This window comes from Prinia subflava, chromosome 6 (genome assembly GCF_021018805.1).
Source record: "Prinia subflava isolate CZ2003 ecotype Zambia chromosome 6, Cam_Psub_1.2, whole genome shotgun sequence".
Lineage (NCBI taxonomy): Eukaryota > Metazoa > Chordata > Aves > Passeriformes > Cisticolidae > Prinia > Prinia subflava.
In genome coordinates, this window is record NC_086252.1 from 36,158,541 (window position 1) to 36,182,849 (window position 24,309).

A 24,309-nucleotide genomic window follows, 5' to 3' on the forward strand; every position below is an offset into this window, starting at 1 on the left:
TGCAAACTGCCAAAACAGAGCCATTGGATTTAGTTTTCTAATAATCAAACAACCGTATAACGTGCCTGTACATGTCAGGGACTGAAGAAAGCAAATTTATACACAACACCGTGTATTTTGTGGATAGCGATAACCCACCCAAATCTAATTTAATCAAATATTTAAAGAGGTAATAATTAATTTTTAAAGAATTGAAGTGAACCGTAACTGGGAAGAAATGTTATTGTTTATTTTTAATGCCAGAACAGTATTCCTGATGCATTTTTAATATTTCATTAAGGCAGTAACTTTCATACCGTATTTTTTCAAGTTTTTGTATCTCAGTGATACTTTTCTTCCTTGAACAAAGGTGAAATATTGCAGGCAAACTTAAGGCTTGAACTGATACATTCTTTGAGGATCTTTTGTCATAACTAATTAAACACAGCCAGAAGTATTTTTAAACAAGCTAAGACACAACACCTGGTCGGGAGCCAGGCGAGGGCTTGTTTTTTTTAGCTTGTGACTGTGTCCTTCCCACCAGATATAACTTTCTATCCTCTCTTTCGAGCTATTATTCATAATTCTTACTTTTTAGGAGGTATTTGCAAGCAGGGTTCTGAACCCCACCACTCCCAGTGCCCTCCAGAGCTCCAAACTGCTCCGTCCTGGCCTTTTGTTTTTTTGATGAAGTGTCTCTCACATTCGGAGCCTTTTATACTCCGAGCTGTGGAAGGCTGTTTATTGCACTCTGGCTCCAGCCCTAGTTAAAGGTGTGAACTACCAAAGTGGAAGGGGGCACACGCACATTAACACTGCTGTGGGAAACATCGCCTGACAGATGGGCGCATGTTAAATGGATGTTGGGAGGAAGGTGTTTGCAATAAAAAATCTTGAGTGTGGCATCAGAGGAGGACCACACACAATTTTCCAGCTTTGTGTCTGTGGTCTGTAAGGGTCAAGCTTGTTGAGGTCCTCATGTTTTTTTTGCTGTCACAGACTTTGCTCTGCTGCTCTCAACAGCTTTGACAAGAAGGTGAAGTATCGGGTCCAAATGCCACGTATAAGTTGTTCTGTTTGGATTCATATGTACACAGATGAGTTTCTATTTGATACTTCACAGCAGTACCTCCAAAGAGGGGCAGGGGAGCTGGGGAAGGCTCTGGAGCTCCAGAAGTGCCCGAGGAGAAGAAAAAGGGGCTCAGGGGGGACCTTCTGGCTCTGCACAACTCCTGACAGGAGGCTTTGTGCCTCTTCCTCCGAATCAAGCAATAGGACAAGAGGAATGACCCCAGGCTGCATCAAGGGAGGTTTGGATTGGGTATCAGGGACAGTTTCTTCATTGGAAGGGCTGTCCAGCCCTGGCACAGCTGCCCAGGGCAATGGTGCAGTCCCCATTCCCAGAGGAATTTAAAATATGTGTGGATGTGACAGCGAGGGACATGGTCTAATGGCAGGCCTGATGATCCTAAAGATCTTCGTGACCTAAGTGATTCAATGAAACATTAATAATTTTGCTTTTATTTTAAATGCATGGCTATTTCCAGGAGTCTACTCAGGAGCCAGAGGATCTGAGGAGCTGTGGTGTAAATTGTCAGTTCATTTAGTGAGAAGAAGCAAAATGGTCTAAGGGTAAGATGGGTTTCTCCAGTTTCACTTACCAGTTCTTGATCTGTGGAGGATGAAGGAGATGTTCTTAACATCACCCAAACACAGAACTGGGAATTTGACATGCAGCTCTTCCCTTGTTTGTGAAAATATGTCTCTGAAGAGCCCTGAGAGCTGAAGTGTTGAAATCCTGGCTGAGAATTTATATCCAGGATTAGGTACTGTGAACTTCAGTGGGAATAGTCATCTGGGATTTCTTAGACATTCCTCTGGTTGGAAACTTGGTTATAAAAATTCTTCCTTTTTTTGTCCCCAAAGTATTGTTGTCAGATGCTTTGTACCTGAAGATTTTTCTTTCCCATTATTGAACTTTTCCTAACCCAGTGTGCAAGGACCTTGACTGGGAGCATGGTGGGGAAGAGGAGCTCTAGGCAAGAAGATCTCTTCTTATCTGACATTAAGTTGATGGATCCCTTAGCTGTTCTCTGGACAGAAAATAAGACTTTCAAAGCAGAGAATTGTATTGTCTATATTTTTGCTCTTTTCCCAAAATATTTTTTGGCTAAACCGTCTCCTTCCTACACAAGGAAATTTTGCACCCTCTACCTTAGATGAACTGGTTTTTTCTTTACATATGGAGCTCTTTTTTAAACTGAGTTCATAACTCCTGTTTCTATTTGTTTCTTTACATTTTCAGATATCTAGTCCAAGAATCCTTTCACCTGAGATTACCAAGGGAAAAAAAAAAAAGTCAGTAACAGCCACGTACAGTTTACAACTTGTAGATTTGAATCTGTTCACATAAATTTGCAAATCTGGAAGGATCTGTGAGAGGACTGTGGGAACACAAGTCTCAGGTGAGCTCTGAGTTTGCTCAGCTTTCTGGAGACCTTATGAGGGGTCCTCGTGCTATGACAGTGGATGGTTCACAGGGTCTTAAAACATCCAGGTTTGATGGTAAAAAGGGCAAATTCCTCCTTCAAAGCTTTTGAACTGGAGAGGAGCATTTGAAGCCACACAAGTGGAATGTGAGCATTCACACCCACTGTACCAAGGGTTCAAAAATTCTGTCTCCTCCCTCAGACCCAGGTCCAGCAAACCCTTACACACGTGCCTAACTTTACATGTCAGTTAAATGGGATTATTCCCACGTGTGCATTGCACACACGTTAGTGTCTGCAGGATTGGGGTCTGTTTCCCTCACAGTGATTTGAAACCCTTGGTAGAAAATGCTGTGTGCAAGGTTGGCGTTGCTTAATGGCCAAACATCAAAACTGGATTTTTCTGCTGAAATGAGAGGGGCTGTGCCAGCTCGTCTTGTCCTTTTCTGTGTACAGTTTGAAGTCTCTAAATGCAACACATCTGTGACTATCACAGCACAAAAAGGGGATTGGAATTAGGAGCAAAAATATCAAGAGTGGAAATTCTCCATGTCTAGAGGTTGCTCTATTTGAAATCTCGATTTAAAATTTGAATTTCATTTAGAAAATGTTCAGATCTGTACGAAATGTCCTCTATAATGAAATAACCTGTAACTGTTTCAGCTCTGAAGAAAAGGTTTACCTTTCAAATGTTTAAATATTGAAGTCTATATACATGCAAATTTATAGGAGAAAAGTATCTCCAGGGAAAAATGTATACAAATCTGGATGCTCACATGCAGGCAAACTTGTGTTTAGAGGGTGAGCACTAAAAAAAATAAAATAAAATTTAAAAAAAAATCCAAACCCCAACTTTTTAAAAAATAACCAAACTTACCCTTTTCTCCGACTTAGGGAGTTTACTTTTAATTTGAAATTCTGCAGCCAAGATATTATTTAAAAATTTAAGGCAAGTAACCATCTGCCATAAATGATAGAAATGGAATATAAATAAAATAGTGCTTGTAGTATTCCAGTGAAAATCACATACCAATCGCTTCCACAGCCCAGGCAGCAGCAACACTTTCAGATGTCAGGAACAAAGGCAGAGAAAGGAGTTTCTTTGGCCAGGACATGTTTTGCTGTGCGTGGTGTATCTTCTTGGCTCTCCTGAAAGACAACATTATTAAGCAATTTGGGCTGGAGCACCATTATGCCCCATGAAGAATTTAAGGAAGATCTTGACTTGAGCGTGCTGCAAGAGGAGTCCTGCTGTGCCATGTGGTACAAAGGGATAATCAGTCTTATGCCACTGGCACACTGGAACACCTAATGGGACATGGCAGGCATCGATGTTCAAGGTTTTATATAAGGTAACAGCTGCCTTGGTCAGGCAGTTAATTAAATGTGTTAATTTTCCATACAAGCAGCAGTAGTGACAGCAGATCCGAGCGGGATTTTATGACATTTCGGGGTTCCCTCATGTGATCACAGCAATGGATTGCACCCACATCATCTTTCACATCCCTGCCATCCCCCTTTAGACACGGGGAAATTTGGAAATTCACTCTCTGACTCCATGAATATTAGAGCAATGGTAATGCTCTGGTACCACATATTGCCAGTTGTCCCAACTCCAGTCCTGAAAAGCTGTTTGGGCTTTTTCCCACACTGATATTGGTTTAGTCAGAGATGCAGCAATTCATTTACAAGGACAAAAGTGATTTTTATTTTCTCCCTCTATCTTACATTCCTTATTAGAAATGTTTAATGAGCAGATATGTAGCCTGGAAATAAAGCAGTGTGATGTTTTTGAATAGATAGTGTGCTCTTCAGACGCAGAATTACAGAAAATTATCTCCTTGTTCTTGATAGTTTGGCTTGTACATCGTTGCAGGATGACAAATTCAACCTTTTCTGTACATTATTACTTTCATAACATGGTAATAACTCAAATGCATCAAGAAAGAGAAGGTAAATGGGGACAATTCGTGAAAAGGACTAGGAGAACATATTTAGAAGTAATGGTCTGACAAATATGCAGACTGAATAATATAAATGAACTGAACATGTTTCCTCCCCACCAACTGGATAATACAGTGTGAAGGAAAGTGGAAGAAATGCAAAATGCCAAGTTAAGCATGTGAGGACTGACCAAAAATGAGTCACACTCCCACGCTTTTGGCTCACAACTCGAAATATTTGTTTTTAGTTGATTGGGTAGCCACTAAGAGTATGTGGCGAGCTTTGTTTGAATTTGAGCTGTCACTTTTTTTTTGATGGGTGACAATGATTTTGTGACATGTGTCACGCCGTGTCACATCACTCACAACGCATCAAGTCAGGCTCTGTCCCATCATTTCTGAAGGCAACGCCGCCACTCACGGCGACGCGACGCGACGGGACGTAACGCAGCTCGGCGCTGAGGAAACAACAGGAAACTTCTGGGGGTGTGACAGGGACCCCCAAAATCACACTGGGGAAGATCCCAGGAGCTGAGCTTGCAAATTGGGGCAGCTGAGTGACTTCTGTTAAGGTGAAGGTGGGCTCTGAGTTACTAATTACAGTGAGTAATCTCTCTGTTCGTGGTGGGAGTCTGTCGTTAGGCTCGGTGATAAAAGTGAGTTCTTCAAGAAGAAGCTTGCTGGAAAGATGAGCCTTATGCCTGAAGTGTGACAAGACTGGAACTGTCTCTGACCTGAAAGGCTGCATGTCTCTAAGTGTTTTAGAGCTTTCGAAATTTCTGAAACCTCAGGGGATGTCCTGAGCATAAACATTACTTTAAGCCAGGATTTATCTGGATGTGGTCTTCTAACATATTTCAAACAAAGATGGCTGCAATCTTTACGAGTTCTGCCCTAGCTTTCTAATAATCATCTCCTTTCCTGTGTTATCTCCTTTCAAGTGTTTGTATATGGTGTCTTATCTGTTCTTACTGACTGCAGCAAACTATGTCCATGTGCACACAAAAAGGACCTTCAGCTACATCAACAGCAGGATATTTACATGTAAATGCACCACTTAAGCACAAAATGTTAAGTTCCCTCAATTTTTGAAGATTGCACTGGAAGAGCCTGAATTCTTTATCTGACAGGATTGCACCAGAGATGTTTTTCAGGTAAGTGAAATTTCTTTAGTCATGTGCATAACCAAAGATCAGGTTCTTGCCAATCCAGAGCTACACATGGCTGTTTAGTCCTGTTACTCCTCAGGTTTCTTGCACTGTTTGGTGAGTGGAGCCTTTGAACTCAGTTTATCTGCATTCTGTGAAATCAGGGATGGAAGCCACATCCCTGGAAGTGCCCAAGGCCAGGTTGGACAGGGCTTGGAGCAACCTGAGATGGTAGAAGGTGTCCCAGCCCATGGAAGGGGGTTGGAATGAAATAGTCTCACTCTTGGGTTGGTGAGTACTGACAGGATGTCCAGAAGAGTGCTTGTGGCTCTGGAGACAAACAGAAACATGGACTTAGCTTTCTGAACTTCTCACCACCCTCTTTTTCTTGATTTTGTGTTAATGAGATTCTTGTATTTCCTTTACCGTTCTTCAGGTCTGATTTTCCCCATTAATTATCTTGGAAATCATCCTTGATATCTGGAGTTTTAATTATTCTCTAGGGCAGATGAGAACTGAGCTGAGTAACACCCACCCCCCTTCCCTTGGTGACATTTTCCCATCAGAAAAAAAGAAAAAAAAAGGAACAACTCCTGCAGCTCCTTTTCAAAACGCTGCTAAGTAATTTACAGACTGAATAACTTGAGATTGTTCCACCTTTCCTGCACACACCGACGAGGAACTCGTGTAAATTCTCACTTTATTACCACACCTGTTAGAAATCACTGCTGCAGCTTAGGTGTGAAAAAAACGTGGCTGTCCTGTACCTAGTCAGGAATCCATCCCAGGCTGGGCGTGAGCGCATCACCACTGCTATAAAACAGACACAACCACTTTGGTGACATTCCCTGTTACTGTACGTTGACAAGTTCCCATTTAATTTACTACATATGGTTCCACGTCTCCATAGCTACTCTCGTGAATTCATTATTCATTAAATAAGTGATGAATTTACTTAAATATTGCGGCCACATGGCCGACACAAATGCATTCTAATATTATTAACACGTTGCCAACTTGCAACTCTTCGAAGTCTGAGTAAATGTTTTGACAAGAAGAGGCAGCAAGAACAAATAAGTAGTAGCAGCCTAGATGAAGTTCAGCCATAGTTCTAACAGCTTTAAAGTCTTAACAGTGTTTTCACTGGGGCAGTACCAGATAAATTGCTCTTATGTGTGCATACAAGAGACTAAAATTCCTTTGAAAGTTTATAATTTCTCATGGGAAAACACAACATAAAAGTTACTTTTACTCATAGAAAAACAACACCATATTTTCCTGTCAACCTTTGCTGTTGGGAATTTCAAACTTTTTGCATTTTTTCCCTGTGATTCTTTGTCGACCCAAGGGACAGGCATTTACAACATAATTTACTTTCAGCGTGTCTCTGTAAATCATTGTAATACTATCTATGGCTAGTGGGAAAAAAAAAAAAAAAAAAAGCAGCACTCTCCAGTTGGACTGACAAACCACTTTTACAAGACTTCAACAGCAAAGCAAAACCCCCCATTTCAGCAGTGCAGCACTGACATGTGAAATACACAAAAGAAATGTATTTTATGAGGGCTTTCATATGAATTTTGGTATTTAGAGGCTGTTATATTTACTGGGAAATACCTATTGAACTGTGTTTTCTTGCAACAAAATATTCAGAATGTATGGAGTGTAAAACATATCTTGGTGGGAGAATTCTGGTGCAAAAAGAAAACTGCTAATATTTCTTTTTGGGAAATGTCTGTTTATTTTTTCCTACTGTTCTTAAGGCCTGTTATCACTGTTGTTGTACAGGCTTGACAGTGTTGTCAGAGGTGAGGTGCTTCAAGCACAGGCTGCCATAAAAAATCTGGAAACCTGTAGAGCCTTTCAGCCTCACTTTTTGAGACTGCTGCTAATATCAAGGCTCATTCAGTTTTACATTAGAACTTGATGACTTGCACATTGGTTGAACCTTCACCTTTTACAACCTTAATGGGGATTTATTAGCTATTTCACAGTGTGTAAATTTGAATCTAGGTCAGATGAGGAAGAAAAATAGGGCAAATCTGGGCCTTAAGTATAACCTGCATATAATATATCAGGATAAAAAAAAAGGTGCAAAATTAAACAGATGATTAAAAGTGTCTAGAGCAGGCAGAGTTTGAAAAAAGAGCTTGATAAATTAGGGGTGTATGCAGGATTTTTTTTTTTTTTTCGAGTTCAAACTCAGGTGACTGGTGAAAGTCTGGTTTGCACACAAATTCAGCAGATTAAGGAGTTAAAATAGCTTGTTAACCTGTTTCTGCTAACTGCTGGCAAGAGGAAATGTAACACAGGTGTGTTTGATATTCACAAGATTAAAGCTTTTGTCTACCATCAAATGCTCACCACATTAAAGTCGTTTTAATGAGGTATTGGGAGATAATGAATGTGAGCCTCTAACTCGGTGCAGCAGAGACAGCCTGCCCCTGCCCTGACCCCGCTGCAGCCAGGTACCCAAACCAACAGATTAGTCACACTTTTACACCAAAAGATGTGTGCAGGGTGGAGCAGCCACTACCTGCTGCTGTCCTGCCCTGCTGAAAATGCATCTGGTTCAGATGCCTGGAATTATCCAAAGCCTGACATCAGATATTCCCCATGTGATGGTACTCAACCCTCACCAGCTCCTTCAGGAAGATTGTCAGGAGGGAAAAAACGCAGCTGGTGTGAGGTGGAAGGATTTTAATAGTGTGTGTGCATGAGGCAGGCAAAAATGGGTACAAATAATTGCTATTTATGTCATTAATGTTATCATTCGTTCTGGTACTTAGTGATGTTCAGAAAGTCAATAGCTGGAGTGAGCAAAGGTTGGAAAGGTCTCTGTGGCTCATCCAGCTCTGTACTCACCGCTCCATGCATCCACCTCCCCCTGCTAAGCCAAGGTACGCTGCCTGTCTGCTCATTCTTAATAGAATAAGCTCCAAATAAAAATAAAATTAAGATCCTGAAAGGTTCTCCAAACCAGATTTATTTTGGCATGCATATGCAGGAAACTATGTACTGTAGCAAGTTTTAAATACTGTATTTGGACACTAATTCTCGACTGCCGTCATCAGTTTGCTGACAGCCATCTGCTTGGACCCTGCTCCTTCCTCCCGTTCAGCACCGTTAAAGTAAAATATTGACAGAAACAACTTCTGCAGCAAAAGTGGAAAAGTTAATAACACAACTGAAGTCACACAGGAATTTTTTTTTTTTCTTCTCTCTAATGTTCTGGAGTTCTCCTACAATTTCGTTTTACTCACGCCTTAATTTAGAAGTGTCCCACCCCGGCTTAAAAATAGCCTGTTGTGTAGCCAGCTATGTATAGATGGCACAGGTTCCTGAGGAGAGAGCTGTAGCTGCAAGTGCCTCCTGTGCAGTTCATGTGACTTCGTGTCATGAGTAATCCACATGCTCCTGCAGGAGCTGACACATGTTGTCAGTCAGGGCTGGCAAAAGAAGCCGTCACCGCAAGGTTGTCACCGTGGCTGCCAAAATCTGCCACAGCACGAGCAGCAGATTGATAGAATTCAGGTTTACCTGCAGAAACTCTTTGAGCAGTGATGTAGGGAACCTGTGGAATCCTTTAGATGGTTGCACACTGCTGGCTCAGAGCTCTTGGGGGTACCTGGACACTTCCAGAATGATCCTCAGACTCCTTGGGCTGAGATTTTGTTTTGTTCTGTGTTTGCCTTGGGATGATCCCCACGTTAATGAGTCTGAGATGCTCCAGTTCAGCACAGAGCAAGCTCTACCTTCAGCTCTTTGTGTGAAATGTCATTAAAGCTCTTGCACAGGTCAGAGGGCAATGCACAATAAAAGACTTTGCCACTAATTATTTCAAAAAGGAAAGTGAACGTGAGCTCATGTACACACACACACACAGATATACATTCACATAAATAATTTATTTGTCATACCTATTTATAATACATGAATCTTTTATGTTTTATGGTGATACCATTGCAGTTTGCAGATTTACATCTCTTATTAAATTCCCCACACAACAAAACACAGCACTATGGAAATATATAGCCCTACAAACTGATTCAAGATTTCTAATCCAAGTGGTCTCACTGTCTGCAATATTCCTTTCTAAATTGGGCCATTACATCCCACAAATCGACTTGCAATGAAAGGTAATTTCTTTTTATTCTCTTACAGCCTTGTGGGAGAAGGGAAGGAAGAATCTATCCCCTAAAGAACAGCACAACAGTTCCCAGGCTGAACTCCCCAGCATTCACAGCCTCCTCTGTGCTTCTGCAGACACAGACCCACCAGCCCTGTGAGAGGATGAGTGTGTTTACCATGTCAGAGAGATCAGCAGTAGATTTAGTGGAGAGAGTAAAGCTTTTGGGCAGATGAGAAAAATTCTAAAAAATCCAGTTTCCAAGCAGGAAATTTGACGAGTGACACAGAGATCGTGGCAGAAGCTGAAAACTGTGTGCAAAGATAATGCCTCAGCGTCAAACTCAATACACGAAAAGAGGAACAATAAACATTTTTGAGAAATGTTTTATATGTTTGACCTGGATTGTAGGGTTGTTTTTTTTTTTCTCTTTTCCCTGTAGAGAAAAATGAATCAATTTGTTCACCACCCTGAGAGAGTGCCCTGACTCCCACTTCTTGCCTGGTGCACGGCCCTCAGGTCAGTGTGTGGGTGAGGAAGGTGAGCCCCGAGCACTCTCCATGCTGGGCAGAGTGCTGAGAGGCTTCTTCTGCTCTCCTGTTCACCTCTGTCATCCCTCTTCATTTTCCTCCCTCCCTTTGGGATAACCTCCTCACAATCTGTTTCAAAGTCCTTTACCACAGTCCTCCAAGTGGTCACCAACTCCAAATCCCTTCACAGACCATGCAGCTCCCTCTGTCCCCACACCTCACTTGAAACAAACAGCCAGCAGTCCCCACCCTGCACTGCTTGAAGCCCCAAAGAAATTTTCTTCTTTAAGAAGTTCTCCAGGCTGAAAGGTGAGGGCTCACTGTGGAAATAGGCATTATTTTAAACAGCCTGTCAGACATGTGGTGAGGATGGCTCACCAGCCTCACCAGGCTACCTTGAAGCTTCTCTTTTATGGTCTGAAACTGCAGATGCTGATGCATCCTCAGAAAGCCACAGGCAGAAACCACACAAAGAGATAAAAGATGCGATAGGGAGAGGCAGGAGGAAATGCTCCTGCTCGTTTTGTTGTGTGTGTTCTTCTGAAGGTAAAGCCAGCAGGAGCTCCTGCACAGGTCCATGAGTTTCCACAACAACTTTTGGACATTTCTGTCTGGTTTTTTTCCAAAGAAAAAAACCACCAGCAAACCCAAAGCATGGAAAAACACTCAGCAGAATTAAGCACTACAGGAAAACTTCACAAAGACATTGCTGTTGCTTTACTCAACCCTTTTCTCCTGCTCTCCATCCACAGGGGAGAAGTAAAAGAGACCCAACACAGCTTTGCTACCTCTGTGCACAGTGGAGCAAGGCTGTAATATTTTCTCAATTAAAACCCCTGGAAGATGTGCTAACATTTAGCTCCACGTGTTGGAGAAGGTGCTTTCTACTCTGTTCTCACCAGCTCTGCCTGCTTCCATGCTGTGCAGCTCCTTGTGACTTTTTCCCAAGTTCAGCCATTTAGGACACTTAGACATTTTAGAGACATTTAGAACACTAAATATATATTTTAGAAGTCACAGCAATTTCTGAGATGTTTTGGATCGAAGATGGCATTTGTTGGTTTGAGTGGAACTATTTATTTTAATTTGCAAAGAAATGTAGAACCAGGACTCCAGTGATCAAAATCCATCCATGATGAGTGACATGTGGCAAATTATTTTGCTTTTGTAGCATCTTTAATGCAAATGACTGTAAGGTTCCTGAGTATTTGACATGAGGATGTATTTATTAAAGTGTTAATAGCACAAACGAGCATGGTTATAGCAGGCAGACACACTAATAAAGAGTTTATAGCAAACAAACAAGCTTTCAAAATTGGATTAGAAATCTGATTTAGCTGCAGGTAAACAAAACAATGAAGATATAAAATATCAAGTGAATATCAAATACAAGTGCTCAAGGCCAGGTTCGATGGGGCTTGGAGCAACCTGATCTAGCAGAAGGTGTTGGAACAAAAATGTTTTTTAAGGTCCATCTGAGACCAAACAATTCTCAGGTTTTATGATTTTATCATACATTCGGGATAATGAAAGGAAGAAAAAAAATCTTTGACATCTTATAAAAAAGTCAGAATATGAATAATCTTGTTGTCTGCTGTGATGTGGAGACATCAGAGAGATTTGGACTCTCCTGTGTCCATCAGAGCTGCTCCAGGGGGGCAGAAGGCATCAGTCAATGTCTACCTGTAGCCAAGGATTGCTGAGGGGATTCCTGGCTGTGGAACACTGGCCACGAGTGCGATCCAAAAGCTGCAAAAGAGGAGGAAAATCGCTGCAGGTCTTTTCTATATATACACCCCAGGCTAGAGGAGCACCGTAACACCAACTGCTGCCTGCTCTGGTGTCCCTGCTGCCAGCACTGGTGCCAGCTGAGCCTTCCAAGCTGGCAGCTGACGTCACCAGAGAACCTACGAGGTTCCCACCAGAAAAGAGGCACGGAAGAGAACATTTTCTCTTTAAATTTTAGTCTATTTTTCCAGCAAACCCGGTCCCTCTCCCTGACTGGCATATGTGAGAAATGTTCTGCGGAGACTCCTCTCATTGTGAGGTCACACCTCCCTCTAATGAGTTTCCTAAAAGTTTACAGCAAGTTCCCTTAGTGGTACAGGTAGGGTTTTATTGATCTCCAGCCAGGGCTGTCGTTATCAGAGGATGGGGTTTCAATTTCTGATTAATGAAAATTATAATTGTGTCCAGATAATGGGCAGGGAGAGGGAGAGAGTGATGTTTCCATGTTACTTTAAACAAAGAAGAGTTAAGGCCTTATCTTAACTATGCATTGGCACTGCAATGCGAAATGGTCATGCAAAATTAATTTTTAATGTGTTCAATTTATATTAAAAATTTCTGCAAGTGTGTGATTTTTTTTTTCTAAGGCTGGAGTGCTACTTCATTTACAATATTCCCTGAAGGTGTTTTTTTTTTTAAAGAGACTCTTAAACTGAAGCCATTTTAAGGGTTTTATGAGACATTATGTGAGCTTTCATATGCAAGTTAGTCGTTAAGTACCAGATATTATATTCTGTAATATGCTTAAGTGATATTAGAGGCTGTATATAGCCTGCAGTAATGGCTATTGCTGCTTTTTTAATTTATCAAGAAAATGTTGCTTAAATAAGGAGCAAATCAGTGCTTGGGTGTTAGAAAATATAAATGTAAAGGAAGTAACAATATTGTTGTGACATATTTTGTGCTCTCAGCTTCAATGGGGAACAAAACCAGGGGCTGCTGTCTCCTCCTCCTGCTGACACACATGGCAAGTCCCATATATAACATGCTGGACATGTACGAAAAAGAGAAATTTCACTAAACATTCATTGCTCCTCATGACTTCATGAGAATTTTTATCATGCTTCTGTTAACTGGATTTTTTTTTTTTAGTCATATGATTCCTGGCGTTCAAACAAAGTAGCAACTCACATTTGGACTTAAAGGAGTGAAGTCTTTGGATGTTCAGCCTACAAAGGGAAATGTTTTTCTTAAGCTGGATTCACTGGTCAAGCTATAAAAGACAGGATAAAAAAATTCACAACAAACCAACCCTCGCATGGTGAACAAACTCTCTATTTTTTTCTCCACCCTCCCTCCCTTAAGAGCCAGAGGAAGAAAAAAGAGAAAGCTTTAGGCTGACAAGTTCGTAGCAATGTAAAAGTCACTTGACTTTCCTTTCAAAAGTGCCTCTTGCTCCTTGTCCTGACACAAAATAAAGCCCGTGCTGCAGAGCAGGGGAATGCAGGAGTGTTTTATCCTGACAGCCCTTGGCAGTGACACCTCCTGTTGGCCACAGAGTCCCCCACCTGCTCCGACCCCTGAGTGGAGCCCAGCTGAGCTCGCCCTGCTCAAAATATTCCTCCTCTGACCACGGACCCCTCTGCCGTGCCCAGCTGCAAACTCCCTCTCTCAGGCGGACTTGTGATTGAAGAAATGTATTTCAAATGAAAAATAATCTTTTCCATTTTCTGCCCTTCTCCCAGCTGCTGATTCCCACCCTGATTCCTGTTCTGGAGCTGTGATTAATACTTTCTTTTTTTTTTTTTTTAAATCACATCATCCTTCTCTCCCTCTGCCTCTCCTCCCCCTCCTCTTCCCAGTCCTCCTCACAGCTGTGGATCCTCACTCCTCCTTCCAGTTGCCTCTGCTGTCGTCCCCGCTCTCCTCCCTCCCCTGGCTCCCTTAAATATTTCAGAGGAGAGTAATCCAGCTCCATCCAGGCTTTATGGCACTGCCTCTCCCCCTGTCTGCACTCATCCTCTCTTGCTGCCTTTGGAGGGAACGAGGCCCTGGGCACCCTCGGGTCCCTGGAATCGCCCTCCTTAACGAACCTGCCTGCAAACGAGCCTCAAGCTGGGCACCAAATCAGTAACATGGGCCCAGCCAGTCCTAGTCAAGGGATCTGAGGGCTCTCCATCAAGAGCAGTTTTCCAGGGAGCAATGGGGGTCTCCAAAGGGATGTAGTGAAAGCCTGGGATAAACATCTCCAGGCTCGCGCTGCCGCCTGCTCCGTGACCTCACGTGGAGCGCCTGAAATCCTGATAATGCCAAAAACTCAGCGGTCCAGAGGGATCCTCTTGGCAAGGAGGAGATGGCCAGGGAGCAGCAGGTCTGTGCTCCAGGGAGAGGAGGTCAGAGTGGGGTGAGCCTCTTTCCCTTGCAGGACAAGCCCTGCCTCGCACATTTTTTGGACAGTCGATGAATTCTCCTCATGGACTGAAAAAACTTGGCCCCAGCCTCTTAACTCTACAGTAACGGCCAGGAGAACCATATATTCACCAAAACACAGACACATCCCTGCTTTCACCACGAAATGCTCATTGCTGGCTCCCCAGCCCAAGCATGAGAAGTCCCCGAGGGCAGGGATTTTGGAGTCTCCAGCTCAGGCACGGAGATTCCCTGTGGTCAGAGGACAAGCTGATGTTGTGACCTGCCCATTATCCCTTCACTGAGGTGGCTTTCCCTGGGGATGTCCCTGCCATGTATTCCTGCCTTTTTCCCTGCCATACATCCCCACCTTTTCTGGCTGAGCAAGCCCCAGTGTTTTTGATGACAGAAAACTAAACAGATAAAGCAGTAACAAATATAATAAATCTCCCAACATCTCCTGTCCCTGTCCTGCACCGTGCTGCCTCCCCACGATGACCACCAGCATCACTCTCATCTCTGTTCCACAGCCACTCCTGAGCTCTGAGTTCAGGAGACAACTTTTAACCAGCTTTAAGCTCTTTCGTATGGCCCAAACAATTTTACCCTTTCCCCAAGGATGTCTCTGCATGGAGGTTTCCTGTTAGTGTCCGTGTGGTCAAAGGGCAATTAGGCTTTTCTCCTGCAATTTGGAGCTTGAACCGGCTTAATCTGTGTTAGACAACACAAGCATCTGCTTCTCTTCTCCCTCCCACCTCCTGCTCATGCACACACAAAGCCTCATTATATTAATAAAATATTTTCCCATTCTTCACCTGATTAGCTGCCTGCACGTGCCCGTGAGCCCATTTCCCATGAAAAATGTGTGTGTGCATTTACACCCATACGTGCCAATGCACCTTCCCCTGATTATATACAAACAGATGTTTATATATAGAATGCGTATTATAAATTTAAATTGATACGGGAACATAAATCTGAATAAATCACAGCTAAGCTGCAGCTTAAAATAAACATTCTGGAGAAAAAAAAATAAGCAAATAAACTTTTTTTTTTTTTTCATTTTGGCAGAATGTTTATTTATTTAACAACAGCGATGCAGTTGCTTACACTTTCTACAAATGTTTTATCTCTTCTTCCTCCGCACCTGTCCCTGAGTGAATAGAGCCACATCTGTCTCATCTTGGCATAACAAGTACACATCTACATCTGTGAAAGATGATTCCATTTTTGAAGGAAACACTGTCTACTTTTACACTCCTGCAGTCTGCTAGAAATTATTACACAATGGATTTTGTGTCTTGCAGGAAGGCTGCTAAATAGTGAATAGCGAGTTTGGAAATGGTACAACAAAAGTAATGCCCTACTTTAACAAATGCATGGCTAGATATAAGTATATATTTATTCTAAACTTTATGAGTAAGAGAGACCCACTGATTAATGCTACTTTCATTTTACTCTTTCTGGTGTAGTGGACTCAGTTAAAAAGCTCAGGAAATGGGAACTGTAGAGGGTAATAATAGGATGTAGATGCTTTCACCCATCAGCTGCCATGTCAGAGCCTACATGAAACTGATAATGACTGGAAAAATAGTTGTAAAAAGCCTTCTCTGGGAAGGTGATGAGGCCCTGGCACAGAGAAGGGCTGCCCCTGCATCCCTGGAAGTGCCCAAGGCCAGGCTGGACAGGGCTTGGAGCAGCCTGGGACAGTGGAATCAGCACTGACAGTGGGCTCTTGGTTGAGAGCAGCCACGTGTTGTCCAAGGTTATGTCATTAATGACATCCAGTAGCTCATTAAATAAATCAAGAGGTGAGCTTTGGCTGATAAGGGTTTAATGAGTTAAAACTGTGAAATAGCCAGAAGCCTCTCTAGAGATACTGAACTGATGAGCAGCAGTGGTTTTGGTGCTCATCTTTCCTTTATGGGCTTGACTATCAAAGCTGAAGTAAAAATAAAGGAAAGACAAAGTGTCCTGAACTTCCTCTGTTGTATTTTCCTCACCATTTTATTACCTCCACTGCACACGACAGCTTTTCTAGTGATGGACCCAAAAGATGTAAAAGCAGTGCAGAAGTGTCATCCATCCATTTATCCATATATCCATATACCCATATATCCATATACCCATATATCCATATACCCATATATCCATATACCCATATATCCATATACCCATATATCCATATACCCATATATCCATATATCCATATACCCATATATCCATATATCCATATATCCATATATCCATATACCCATATATCCATATACCCATATATCCATATATCCATATATCCATATATCCATATATCCATATATCCATATACCCATATATCCATCCATCCCTTCATCCATCCATCCATCCATCCATCCATCCATCCATCCATCCATCCATCCATCCACATCCATCCATCCATCCCTTCATCCCTTCATCCATCCATCCATCCATCCATCCATCCATCCATCCATCCATCCATCCACATCCATCCATCCCTCCATCCATCCACCCATCCCTTCATCCATCCATCCATCCATCCATCCATCCATCCATCCATCCATCCATCCATCCATCCATCCATCCATCCATCCACATCCATCCATCCATCCACATCCATCCATCCATCCATCCATCCATCCATCCATCCATCCATCCATCCATCCATCCATCCATCCATCCCTCCCTCCCTCCCTCCATCCCTCCCTCCCTCCCTCCCTCCCTCCATCCATCCATCCATCCATCCCTCCATCCATCCATCCATCCATCCATCCCTCCCTCCCTCCCTCCATCCATCCATCCATCCATCCCTCCATCCATCCATCCATCCATCCATCCCTGTCCATCCATCCATCCATCCATCCATCCATCCATCCATCCCTCCATCCATCCATCCATCCATCCATCCATCCCTGTCCATCCATCCATCCATCCATCCATCCATCCATCCCTCCATCCATCCATCTCCCCTCACTTCCCACCTGGAGGGATTACCCCAGAACATTCATCCAAGGTGTTGCAGGACCTCTTCACCTGACACAGGCTGTGCTTTGCCCTGTGCCAACTTGTCTGTGTCTGCTGACCAACAAGATAAACAGGGTGACAAAGAAATTTCACTGAAAAATGAGGCCTGGCCAGGAAATAGAAACTTTTTTCTATGAAAAAAAAAAAAATCTGCCTGTAGTAAAATTTTCATTCAGTATTTCCCATCTCTTCCTGACTATTTTTCATCTTCTGCCAGGCTGGAGTTCTTGTGCAAAGTGTGAGAAGCCTTCCTTGCTTTTAAGACTGAGAGTCTCCTAATTAAAAAAAAAAAAAAAAAGTAAATGCAGAAGTAACAACATTATTTTTGAAGACAGCTTTTCCTTCACTACGTTGCAGGACAGACACTGAAAACAACACATATTCACTATTTTAAAACAGTCTGAAATGTGCTCAGATCAAAAAGAAATCAATACCTCTATGAGTGATTTCAGAATTGAAATATTTTGGAGGAGAAGAATCCCAATTGGAACACATTATTAATTATAATTAATTTAATGGTTTAAATCATATATAAAGATTTAAGGAGACATTACCCTGGTAGTCGTATCATTCTAAGAAAAGGTCAATCCTTAATAGTTCAACAACCAGGACTGATTTTCTTTTAAGGCAAGTTTGGAAGGCAGAGCACAATTTGTCCTTCTGTGGAGTATTTTGAGGCATTGATATGCAGGTCTCAGATGCCATGATGCCAACCCTCTCCCTCTTCTTTTTTTTTTTTTTTTCAGTGTTTCATGTACTATCTTTAGGCTTTCTCAAAATCAACTGCTTGATTTACCCATCCTTCCTGGGAATTTATGATTCATATCTTCCCTTCTTTTCCCTCCCCTCTCTTCTGCCAGACCTTTCCAACTCCCAACTGCTGTTCTATCTTCTATATTAAGCACCCCAGGCTCTGATGTACTTGACAGTGCCCTGTACTTTAAACACACACAAAAGCACTCTGGTGATCTGAGATATCTTCTGCAGTGTGACACACATACACCAACCTCAGACTCCAGACCTCTCACAAACTTGATAAATACCTTATATTTAAATTTTTATCCTTTAAAATTTGCTTTATTCTATTATTTTTAAAAGGGATGGGAAAAAAAAAAAAGCAACAAAATCCATTGACAGTTATATAAAGTGCATTATTTACTTAATAGCTGTTCTGGTCTATTGGGTAAATATATAGCCAGGCAGATTTTAAAAACACGTATTACAGACCCAAGAGACCAGAGAGACTCTGAAGCAGCTGTTCCAGTCTATTGGGTAAATATGTATTTAGGCAATTTTTCAAAATATGTTAAAACTCCTTCGGTGCCATTCTGGTCAATTGGTTAAATATGTATTTAGGCTTGTTTTATAAATGCCTTTTATGTAGCCGATAGACTGAAGGAACTGCAAGTGCTGAATATGTTTTCATAATTTTTACCTGTGGGTATCACTGGAATTTTGTTCCCTGGATTCCAGCTCCGTGCCCTGCTGTCTCAGCACTGAGGATGAGCTGGGTGTCACAGCCATCATCACTGAGAGCAAACACAAATATTCCCATACCTGGAATGACATTTTTCCTTCTGATTGTCACCCCTGCTCACCGAGCTCTCCATCTATTTTTCCTCTCTGCCGCTGGACTGACACACTTTGCATTGTGCTGTGCTGGTTGGGCTGATGGATATTTTTAAACCAGCCACATTTTTTTTCAATATTCAGAGGCACAAAATGGCATTTTGAAGCCCTGCTGTCAATTCTGGGGTTGTTTATACGAGTGAAGTTTAGCACATGCTTAAATATGAGCCAGATCAGGGCTCAACCAGCAGGACTTAAATTGCTTTACGATTTAGAAAAAAAAAAAATCCTCCAAAATCTTTTTAGGTGTTCAAGGTGATAGGAAAATCAAATCTGATGGCTGAGCTGTAACACAAGTTTCTGAAAATCTTAACGTAAAGTGGCTGTGACAGATGTGAACATGCTGGGGTTTGTAGAACTTCTGCTGTATTTCAGCTGAAGATTTATATTTACATCCAGCTCCTTCAGAGTGAGCTCTGGTGAGAATTTTATACAGTGAGAGAAGGAGGGGCTGGGCTTAACTCAGTGGCTCAAGGAAGCTTTTCCAGGCTTGTTTCTCTTAAACCACAGCTTTCGAGACAATTATATTTACTCCATGGTTCCCTCCTTGCCTTCCCTCACTTTATGGAGCAGACATCTCCACTGAACTGCTGTTGTAAATTAACCCAAATTTTATTGTTGCAAAAACAGGATTAAACAAGTATCTCCTTTTATCCCCACTGCATGAAGTGACAGCATAAATTCTTTCTCAGTTTGTTCCTTAATGATAAATTATTAACTCTCCACATAGAATCGATCATGTTCAGCCTGCAATGGTCTGTTCATCCACAGAATGTCTTCATTTTCCTGTGCTGATAATTATTTCGGGAAGAAAATTTTCATTATTTCAGGAGTGTCCTCAGCTTTCCATGAAATCTGAGTTACAAGGTGGCTGCTCTTGACCTATGGTAGAGTCAGTTCTGGTGTTTTTATCCCACCTCTTGTTCCTTCAGGATGGGTTTGCATTCTCCCAGAAAAAATGTGTTACTCACCCATCCAGCTGCCAGAGAGATTGTTCTGTCTTGGGGTTTTTCTATTCTTCAGAATTTTTAAAATAGGTTATTACAAGTTATTATAATTTTCAGTTATTCTTTATATTTTTAATGCTTTTCTCAAACAACATTCTTCATAATAAAACTAAATTTAATGTAAATATTTCCCTCAAATGTGTTTAGAAAGCTGAACTTGATGAGTTTGGGGGTCTTTCCCAAACTTAACAATTCTATGATTCTCCTGTGGAAATGGAAAGGATAAATAGGCAGAAACTATGTGGGAAAATGAGGAATACAAGTGCATGCTCACACAGCTTCAAACAGCGGTATAAGTGCATGTGGAGATGGAAATGAATATTTGGTGTATAATAAAAAATATGTGTTTTAAACAGGCACTTGATAAACTGGAAATATCCTTGTTGAAGTCAGTGTGGACACTTTAACTCAGGCAAAGTGCAAACCTCTACAGACTGGAGCAAAATGATGTCACCATTTTAAATAAATCAACTGTTTTACATTAATACAAGTTTAATACAAGTCTAAATCAGAGGATTTCTAAAAGGAAAACAAATGTGGAAAAATATTGATAAGAATTCTGACAAGGAATATTAATAAATGAAAATGTTGATAAGAACTCTGGATACATTTGATGATTTATTGCCAAAATAAGTAAATTTATTATCCAAATTATTAGACCAGCTGTAATGCCAGGATAAAAATAACAGTGATGCTATGTCACTCACATAATTTCATAAACAATGATCAAATCCCATCAGAATAAGAAACATCTTGTCTGTCAAAGATTATGAGATGCTTTCCAGATCCACCAGTATATCCAGGCTTTTCCATTAATCAGTGCCACAGAGGTTTTTCTTTTTTTTCTTTTTTTTCTTTTGAAATCACTGAGCTGGATGCTGGGAGATGCTCTCAACAGGAACTGCTGCTGTGTAATAGACTCAAGCCTGAAATGTGATTCTATTTTCGTAATACAAGGATCCCTGCTGGCTTAGGGGATGCTGGTGGATCCTGGGCCCACTTCTGCATGTTGGGGTTATTCTGTGGAAAAGGTGAAATTGAATTTTTAATAATATTCCAGTTTGTTGGGGTTGGTGCAGGCCAAATGTGGTGAAGTGGTTTTTTTTGGAGAGGGTGGTTTTTTGGGGGGGGGATTTTTTTATTTTATTTTATTTTATTTTATTTTATTTTATTTTATTTTATTTTATTTTATTTTATTTTATTTTATTTTATTTTATTTTATTTTATTTTATTTTATTTTATTTTATTTTATTTTATTTTATTTTATTTTATTTTATTTTATTTTATTTTATATTCAGAAGCTTACCTTGTAAGTTGTTGGTGAGGTTTTCCTTTTCATAGGATGCTCACACCCGGCCAGGAGAAATGTGGGTGAGCCATAACTGGAGCTTCTGGAAAAGCTCTGCCAAACTGCTGCCCTTCTGCCCCTGTAACTGTGTTCATGGTGTTCTCCTAGATAAAAAATTGAATTACCCATTTCTGTGAAAAAAAAGCCCCAAAAACAAAAACCAAACCATTATTGAGCCAAAGTGTTTAAAAATTAAGAAATAAATTTAAAAAGGAAAAAAAAAGGAATAAAACCTATTAAAAGTAATATTTTTTTTTAAATACATAAATCATAAAAAGAAGGAGAAGCCCCTGTTGCTGCAGAGCAAGAAGGATTTGTGCTTACGTGTGGCAGCTCTCAGAGAGGTCAGGAGACTGGGTTAACCTACCATGGCCATAATTTGGTTTGGCAATTTCACTGATCATAAGAATATTCTTATTGTATCAAAACGTGTGACAGCTTTGTGATGGGCACAAATGGGGGATGAGATCAGACCCCGTTTCATTAGATTAAATGGAAATGTGATGTTTTTCAACAGTCAAAAAACACTGGAGACATCATCAAAGCTATCAGTGCCCATCTCTCCACAATCTCTGCTGTGATCATTTTGTTCCCTTACCATTGATCTACTACAAAACTGAAAATTAATTTAAAGGAGGAAAGATCTTCAAATATTTATATCTGAATATTTGTGTGGGCAAAATGCAGGCTGAGCTAAGAGTTTGTTACACTCACCCAGATGAAAACTAAACCCAGAGCACCGGCCAAAGCTCTTAAAGAGCAAAAATATGACTTTGCACTGACTGCAGTGAACATGAGGGTCAGCCCAGGTCTTGAATTCTCCTTCCAAATCCTTGCCCACGTATGTTCTTTTTCCCTACTCCAAAACTTCTTGCCTCTCCCGCCAGGAAAGTTTGCACATACAACCCTTTGATTTGTGAAGGTGTCACTTGGCCCAAGCAACCAAAGCCCAGATGAGAAAGAGAAAAATGATGGCTGAGGTGGAGGTGCAGGTAAATACACAGGGTACAGAGGAGACACAGCACGTTGGGCAGCTCATTTGTCAGCTGAGCAGCAGCCCAGCCTTTCCTAGCAGACATTTACTTTGTTACACATGATATTAAGTAAATGTGATATTATAAAACTGATAAAAGGTGTAGATCTATTGAAACTGGCTGGACTTGAGCCACTTCTGTACTCTGTCACCACCTGCAAGAGGAAAAAAAAAGTGCTACAAAATACCTGAGTCTACCACTCCTGCTGTACTGGCTTTCCACTCAAAAGCACACACCAGCACATCCAAGGTCTTCCTTGCCTTTGAAATATGAGTCTTTCTTTCCTTAATCTGCTCTGGACACCACTCACAAACTGAAATGGATATTCTCTGTTACCATTTGGAGTTTTACTGTGTTTCTCTGGCCTCTGCAATGCAGCAGTGGGAGCAGAGATTCCTCAAGATTTCTCTACCTGAGGAAAAATAAAAAAATCTTTCTCAGTAATGAATAATGTGCACACCCACCATCAGCATTGTCACTGCCTCAAGAGGACACCAGCACTGAAGAGTCCACTGGATGTGACACAATGCAGATCCACCACAGCCAGTGGCAGCAATCCAAAAGGGGATTGAGGAAGGAAAACCCTCCTAGTGCCAAAACCTGCTCTCCCACTCCTGTCTGTGGCACACATGGATGGGCTGAGCTCAGCACATCTGAGCACAAGGTTTCTGCCCCCAGGAGCTGGCGAGCCCCAGGCTGGGCTCACAACTCAGCACTTCTCTGTCGAGGAGCAGAGACTCTGCTCTGTGGGATGCTCTTATGCACGTCCAAAAGCATAGATGTGGTTCTGGCAGGACTTTTCTTTTTCTAATTTTAGTAAAATATTTACAAGAGAGAGGTACTTCCTCACAGTACATCAGGCATTACTCACTGATAAGAGTGAACATAAATCCTGGGCTTTAATCTTACATCCAATAACTCCAAAAACCACCTTAACATGCAATGATACCTTTTAATATTAAAGTTTAAAACCCCCTAACTTCTAGAACTGTTAGAGAGCATATGTTTAGGGGAAATGGAACATCAGACTCCTGATGTTGAGCTTAAAATTAGGTGACATTGTTTAAAATACTTTCAGAGTGCTTAATCTGATATTTTTTGTCTAGCCTAAGCACTTGAAAAGCCGATGATAGGCATACTTGTTTGATATATAAAACTTTAAGTATTTATCTCTCTAACAGGCAAGTTTCCTTGCTTTTGAGAATTTTTCTTACTGGGAAGGCTTCCAAATCCCCTCTCATGTAACTTCATGGAGTTTTCTCAGCTCTTGTGTTTGCTCCTTCTCCACACCTCTTCCCCAGTGCAGAGAGGCACATCTGTCTGTTTTCTGCCTTATCGAGCAGACATCTACATCTGTGAGGAAAACTCCACTTCCTCAGCTAAAAAAACCTGCATCTGATTGTGGTAATAAAGCACTACTTCCTCAGTTCAAAACATCCATCAGACAGGACCAATTACTGCCAATGACTCACAGCAACAGGCACAGCAACGCTCGCCTTCGCCGCGCCTTTGAACTTCCTCCGCTTCAAAGGTGTGCTAAACCGCGGTCGGGAGGCGATGGCCTAAAATTGCCAAATTACCACGTTCCAAGCTCTGACATTCGTTATTCCGAGCCATGAGACAAAGGAAAGAGCTTCGTTCACCCGCTGAGAAATGGAGCCAAACAAAAAGATGTTTCCTAGGTGGAGAGAGCTCTCAGCTCGCGGTGAATCCTTGAAAGCGAAACAGAAAAAACGCTCGCGCCTTCAATTAATCAAATAATATAATTAGATGATCAAACAATGCACGACAATAATGCAAAATGCAAACAATATGAGCCAAAGCTACTGAGGGAATTTAATGGGCTTTTAATCACATCCTGGAGGTCAGAGAGGCTCCAAGTGTTATTTGTGGGAATCAAAGATTTTCACCTTTAGGT